The sequence below is a fragment of the Salvelinus namaycush genome, unplaced genomic scaffold (genome assembly GCF_016432855.1).
Source record: "Salvelinus namaycush isolate Seneca unplaced genomic scaffold, SaNama_1.0 Scaffold52, whole genome shotgun sequence".
Classification (NCBI taxonomy): Eukaryota; Metazoa; Chordata; class Actinopteri; order Salmoniformes; family Salmonidae; genus Salvelinus; species Salvelinus namaycush.
The window spans coordinates 281,316-289,095 of record NW_024061220.1 but is presented as its reverse complement, the minus strand read 5'-3'; positions in this window follow the sequence as shown (position 1 = coordinate 289,095).

Sequence of the window (7,780 nt, the reverse complement as noted above, 5' to 3'; positions counted from 1 at the left end):
ATACGTGGCAGGTGTTGGATCAATATCCACCTTAGTAGCTAAGTTTCCATGCAATTTGCGACAGATTTCCATGTGAATATTCTCAAATCTGCATAAAACAATATACACATTTTCCCACCAGAAATGTTTGCATCAAACAGACTTATTGCGGATAAAAGGCTTTGCGTTATGACGTAGTGCACAAAAAAATAAAGTAGAATAACGTTAGCTGTTAAATTCCCATGTACCGAATGAAAAATATAAGTTCAATTGGTTTCCATCACATTTTCAACTCTACTGATGGTTTTAAAAACTTGTGTAAAATAGAAAACGTGCTCTTGTCCCGTGCACTGTAGCCTGCAGCTCACATATACAGTGATGGTAGGCTACCTACATGATGAGATTATTATGGATGAGAGAGATATTATTTTATTTGTCAAATGGCAGCCAAGCATCAATCATCATGTCACCAGAATAAGACCATCAAAATGTATTGGAAAGGAGCATCAAGCTCATCACAATGTAGTTTCACCACCCTGTGAAGTTCATAACTTATTTAGTCTGTAGCCTAATAAACTGCATGGTTTCCCAAGTCGTAGAGGGAGGACCACACAACATATCATCACGTGACTCCAAGTTAAATAAGATGTGATGGTTAGTATATAAATATTTGTGGATAAATGAGTTTCCACCGCCATTTCTTGCTCATACATTTTGTACTGACACAAAAAGACCCCACCATGTCAAACATACTAACAAATTGTCTATCTGCATTAATAAAATTGTACAGGCATATCCTGTTTCCGTCAGCCCGGTCATTACTTTTGAAATGGTTGGATCAATATCCACCTTCATGATATGGATGAAGCCTGATTTGGAATGTCTGAGTAGTTCTATCTGATGTCATAATACACCCCTCTGATAGTCAAGTGATATTTAGAATGTCTGAGTAGTTCTATCTGATGTCATAATACACCCCTCTGATTATCAAGTGATATTTGGAATGTCTGAGTAGTTCTATCTGATGTCATAATACACTCTGATAGTGATCCATTTGCTCCATTGTTTCCATGTCAGTTGGTTTCCCACTCTGATGATTTATATCTGACAGAGGGGCTTTAAAGGAATAGTATGGTCACATTTACAGGTTGTGGCTCAGTATTCTTAGTATGATGTGAAAAAAGAACAATCAACTATTTATTGATAATGTATATTCCTATTCAGCTTCTACATCTGCATAGAGGCAAACAGTATCTTAAAGTTGATTAAATATATACACTGCTCAAAAAAATAAAGGGAACACTTAAACAACACAATGTAACTCCAAGTCAATCACACTTCTGTGAAATCAAACTGTCCACTTAGGAAGCAAACACTTATTGACAATAAATTTCACATGCTGTTGTGCAAATGGAATAGACAAAAGGTGGAAATTATAGGCAATTAGTAAGACACCCCCAAAAAAGGAATGGTTCTGCAGGTGGTGACCACACACCACTTCTCAGTTCCTATGCTTCCTGGCTGATGTTTTGGTCACTTTTGAATGCTGGCGGTGCTTTCACTCTAGTGGTAGCATGAGACGGAGTCTACAACCCACACAAGTGGCTCAGGTAGTGCAGTTCGTCCAGGATGGCACATCAATGCGAGCTGTGGCAAAAAGGTTTGTTGTGTCTGTCAGCGTAGTGTCCAGAGCATGGAGACGCTACCAGGAGACAGGCCAGTACATCAGGAGACGTGGAGGAGGACGTAGGAGGGCAACAACCCAGCAGCAGGACCGCTACCTCCGCCTTTGTGCAAGGAGGTGTACTGCCAGAGCCCTGCAAAATGACCTCCAGCAGGCCACAAATGTGCATTTTAAACGCAGTTCAGTTGACGTATCAACTGGTTAACATTAACCTAATGTGCTTGTTCAATTTGCAAAGTTGTTAAATATTGATACTGAGCCTAGCGTTAGGCTAGTCGCTAATTCTAACATCCCAGACCATGAGCTCACTAAACTACTCATCCCCCGTTAAAGAAGAAGAGGTCTGCTGTATGCAGAAAGAAGCTCTGAGGCTGAACATTGTCGTGAAAGAAGAAGAGGATGTTATAGAGGAAACAGAGGAAGAACCTTTTAGAGAGGAAGAGGATGCTATCTCAGTAGAGGTGAAGAAGGAAGACGTCTTGGGAGTGAAAGAGGAGGAGACAGAATATCAGATTAACACCAGTGAGTACTGTCTTAAAAACAGAGTCACACACTATGCCGTTGTTGAACTAATGTGGGGGTTTTAAGGGGCATTCTACTGAAGTTCTACACTTGAATATGTTGTTCAGTACTGTAGGAATTGTTAAAGGGGCCATCTGCCTTTGTTAGTTTTAATCTGCCATTGGTACATATATTTTGGGGACTTTATTAGATTTATTAAATTATCCATGTGGTCTACATTAAAGTGCATCTCATCTAGTATAACAGCCTTTTAAAATGCAATGTTTGAGCATAATTTATACTTAAAATATCAAAGGGATGCAAAAGAGCCCATTCAGTGGAACGACCCTTTAACATTTGCATTTTAGGCTGTTTAGAGAGATTAATGCCTCTTGTAAGACCCTATGATTATAATAGACGGTCGTAAGTTTACCATCTGTTTGATGTTCTCATTCACACAGGAGAGAGACATGACTATTGGGGATCCTCTGGGGAGCCTCAACAACATCCTGATGCTGACGAGTCAGAGAAGAGTCTCTCCAGATCAGAACACCAGATGGTACAGCTTGGTCTGGTCTAACATACAGCTTGCTCTATCGGGGTCTGGGCTGGGTTTCTGTAAAGCACTTCATGACAACAGTGACATCAGCATCCATAATGATATGTGTCTGTGTCCCCTCTTTATGGTTACCAGGACAACGCTAGCCCTTCCTCCCTCCCGGAGTCCCCGTGTCGTGCCTCTCCCGGTAGCGCCTTACTGCTGGGTATGAAGAGGTTGTCTGTGCTGCTGGTGGACTGCAGGAAAACAACGGGGCTGAGTGGAACTGTGAGAGGAGGAGAAGAGAAAAAAGGATCAGATTTGACACATCAAAGTAAGTGCTGTGGTTTAGTTTGAACAAATAAAATAGATCTGCCCACTGGTGTCTGTTACCAGGACAACCAGCAGAGTTGGTTGTCACACAAAAAATCATGACATTTATGTACATCAACGGAGCATGTTAATTTGAATAATTTATGAACTGTAATATTGGAGCAGTTTATCATCAGTCGGTTTCAGTATCTTCTTCTTCTCGACCATATTGACTACCAAGTTCTGTTAGTTGACAGGAAGATAGACCGGTGGATATGGATGTTATGAATATCATAACACTGAAAAAGGATTCTGCCAATGAAAAGAGAGAAACCAATAGACCATATCAAACCTTGATGAAAGTTAGCTTTGAAGAAATAGTTTCAAGGAGATCCAATGTATGGTGCTTGTTTTACAAAAACCTTTCTTTAAAACATTATGGATGTTACATTGTCTGTCCCAGTCAACTCCCCTATCTTTACAAGACTGTTGAACAGACAAACTAAACTCCAGACACTGTTAATTAATTAACTAATACTGGAGGAAAGCTGTGATCAGGCTGCCCACTCAACCGTCAACCTTGCCGTCAACCTTGTTCAGGTTATCAATCAACCTACCAGGGTAGTTACAAACAGTAGAGGAATGAAATCATCAACATGTTTTGATCATATCTTTACTAATGCTGCAGAAATGTGTTTTAAAGCAGTTTCCAGATCCATCAGATGTAGTGATCACAATATAGTAGCCATGTCTAGGAAAGCCACAGTTCCAAAGGCTGGGCCTAATATTGTGTAAAAGAGGTCATACAATACGTTTTGTAGTGATTCCTATGTTGTTGATGTAAATAATATTTGTTGGTCCGTGGTGTGTAATGATGAGCAACCAGACGCTGCCCTTGACACATTTGAAAATGCTTATCCCAGTTACTAATAAGCATGCACCCATTAAGAATATTACTGTAAACACTGTTAAATCCACGTGGATTGATGAGGAATCAAAAAATGGTATGATGAAGAGGGAGGCAAAAGAGATGGCAAATAGGTCTGGCTGTATAACTGATTGGGAAACGTATTGCAAATTGAGAAATCATTTGACTAAATAAAAAGAAGAAGAAACTACACTATGAAACAAAGATAAATGACATGGAGAATGATAGTAAAAATCTTTGGAGCATCTTCAATGAAATTTTGGGCAAAAAAATCAACAATGACATGTCACCGGTGTCTGACAACGTGGATGGAAAATGATTGCGGATAATAGCGGCCGATATTGCCACTCCTATTTGCCTTGTCTTTAATTTAAGCCTACTAGAAAGTGTGTGCCCTCAGGCCTGGAGGGAAGCTAAAGTCATTCCACTACCCAAGAATAGTAAAGCTCCCTTTGGTCGGCTATTTAAGCCAGTAATCAGCCTATTACCAACCCTTACATTTTTGGAAAAAAATAGTTTGGCCAGATACAATGCTATTTTACAGTTAACAAATTGAGACTTTCAGCTTATAGGGAAGGACATTCAATAAGCATAGCACTTACAAATGACTGATTGGCTGAGAGAAGTTGATGATGATAAAAATATTGTTGGTGCTGTTTTGTTAGACTTCAGTGCGGCTTTTGACATTATCGATCGTAGTCTGCTGCTGAAAAAAACGTATGGCTTTACACCCCCTGCTATATTGTGGATAATTTCTTTAATATATATTTTTAAATGTAACCTTTATTTAACTAGGCAAGTCAGTTAAGAACAAATTCTTATTTTCAATGACGGCCTAGGAACAGTGGGTTAACTGCCTTGTTCAGGGACAGAACAACAGAGTTTTACCTTGTCAGCTCGGGAATCCAACAATCTTTCGGTTACTGGCCTACCACCCCAGAGCTACCTGTCTAACAGAGAGTGTTCATTAATGGAAGCCTGTACAACAAAATCAAGGTAGAATCAGGAATTCCCCAGGGCAGCTGTTTGGCACCTACTTTTTTCAATCTTTACCAACAACATGCTAATGACATTTGAGTAAAGCCAGTGTGTCTATGTATGCGGATGACTCAACACTGTACATGTCAGCTACTACAGCGACTGAAATGACTGCAACACTTAACATAGAGCTGCAGTTAGTTTCAGAATGAGTAAGTTAGTCCTAAATATTTCAGATTACCTTCAGTTACATGGTCTACTATGCTAATTCTGTAGCGGTATTGTTAGAGCGGGGTAAAGAAAGATTTTGTTGGTGCGCCAGGCAGGTATTAACCCTAGTTATTAAAGTTAGTTATTACCTATTATAACATTATTATTATTAAATATTATTAAAACCAAAAGGATAAGAGTAGAATAGATAGAGTAGCGCTTCCAGACACATTCTAAACATGATGGAGTCATAAAGGAGGACTGTAGCATCTAATAATGAAACATTATGGAGTCTTAAAGGAGGACTGTAGCATCTAATGATGAAACATTATGGAGTGTTACAGGAGGACTGTAGCATCTAATGATGAAACATTATGGAGTCTTAAAGGAGGACTGTAGCATCTAATGATGAAACATAATGGCGTCTTAAAGGAGGACTGTAGCATCATGAGGTAGTCACCTGGAATGCATTTCAATTAACATGTGTGCCTTTTTAGAAGTTAAGGTGTGGAATTTCTTTCCTTAAAACCTGTTTGGGATAGGGGGCAGTATTTTCACATCCAGGTTGAAAGCGTGCCCAAAGTAAACTGCCTGCTACTCAGGCCCAGAAGCTAGGATATGCATATCATTGGTAGATTTGGATAGAAAACACTCTGAAGTTTCTAAAACTGTTAAAATACTGTCTGTGAGTATAACAGAACTTATTTGGCAGGTGAAACCCCGAGGACAAACCATCCAGGAGGATTTTTTTGTTGTTGAGTTGACTCTGTTTTCAATTGGTTTTGTGTGGCACTTTTCTGTGGCACTTGGTTGCAGTTCCTATTGCTTCCAGTAGATGTCAACAGTCTTGAGAACTTGGTTGATGTTTTTCTTAAGAGAAATGAAGAAGTACAGCTATTCAGAACGTGGGTCCAGCCTAGTGCTCTCTAATGTTTTGATGCGCGCTCCAGGTCACGCGCTTCACGTTGTTTTTATCCGGTGTCGTGTCTTTGCTATCGTTAAATTGAAGACTTATAGTTTTTATCAAAGATTCCTGTAATTAGGGATTACGCGATCACTTGAGTAATAACGTAACTAATTAACTATGAATTCGAGGGCACCAGGGAAAGTTATTAGATTACAAAGTTATAATTTCCCAATATAACCTTTCAGATATTTTCATATCTGATCAATAGTCTTCTGATTAATGATTTATTTACTTTACCTCACGTTAGTCTCATTCCAAACGTCGTAAATTGTTGATTATCTGCACGAACCCAGTCTTCACTATGAGTCATCCATACATCAATTGTCTTAAATAATTTATTTATTACTAACTAATTAATTCACAGAAATGCATAAACAAACAAACGAACTTAAAAATAGTTACATGAAATGATGGGAGAAATATGCCCTAGGGGGCTAAACCGGCATGGCGGCTGTTAGACAAAGGAAAAATTGTGGTTCGACTAAGAATTCACTAGAGTTCATAATTATAACAATTGACATGCTAATCCTTTACACATGAACGCTCACTCATTCGGGAACAATTGCAATCAATATATATATACACTTACGCTCGGTGTGTGTCGTCTTGATCGTTGGAGTGAAGTTCGTTTCTGTTGGAGTTCCTTCTGTCTCGGTTATTGTGGATAGTTCAGAGACATTCGTTATAGAATGGATGTTTCGGCGGTTGTCTTTCTTCGCGTTCAATGATACCGAATTCCTAGCTGCAGACTAGTAGTCAATATTAAAACTTGTTCTTATTTGGCTAAGAGTTTAACCACGTGGTATGGTTAAAGATTCAGCAATGGAACTTAACCTTCGTTCTCCCCATGGAGGATAAACATGGTCTAATGGTAATTTCTCAGAGTTGACTTTTATTCAGATATCCAAGGACAGCCCCTTCCTGCTGTCTGACCCAACTGGCTCAGGGGCGGGTCCTCGGGTTTAGTTCAAATCAAAAAGGGATTTGTATTTTTCTTAATTAAACAGTCCAAAATCATATTACACAATTATACAAACAGTATCATACTCACTCATTCATTTTATACAACAAACAGATGTAAACCTCATATCTGAGGTTATTATATAAACAGCAGTATGGTAATGTAGTCCCACAGTCTCACATGAGTTCCCCACGTGGTGACAAACAGGCATGTTAATAGCTGGACTCTCCGCCGATCTTTAATACTTTTTCCGGAACATGAAATCTGTTCGTACCTCAAGTTCTGTGAGGTGGAAGAGAATTCCTTTGTCCTGAAAGTTTACCCTCTCTCTTAATACTGTTTAGCCATGAGGAGATTCTCAGGAATTTACAACGTCTCTCTGTGATCACAGCATGGGTTGAAGGAGGAAAGGGGGAGGCAGGGAGAGGGGGATGGGGTTTGCTATACCCACGCAGGCAACGTCATGACACCGGTATTGAACACAGTTTATCCCATCTTAAATTTTATCGATTATTTACCTTTTAAAATACCTGAAGTGTGATTAGGAAAGTTGTTTGAAATGTTTGGACAGCGTTTACAGGTAACTTATTAGATATTTTGTAGTCATGTTGGGCGAGTTGAAACCGGTGTTCCAAATAAATTGACATTTTGGAGATATAACGATGGAATTAATCGAACAAAAGGACCATTTGTGATGTTTATGGGATATATTGGAGTTCCAA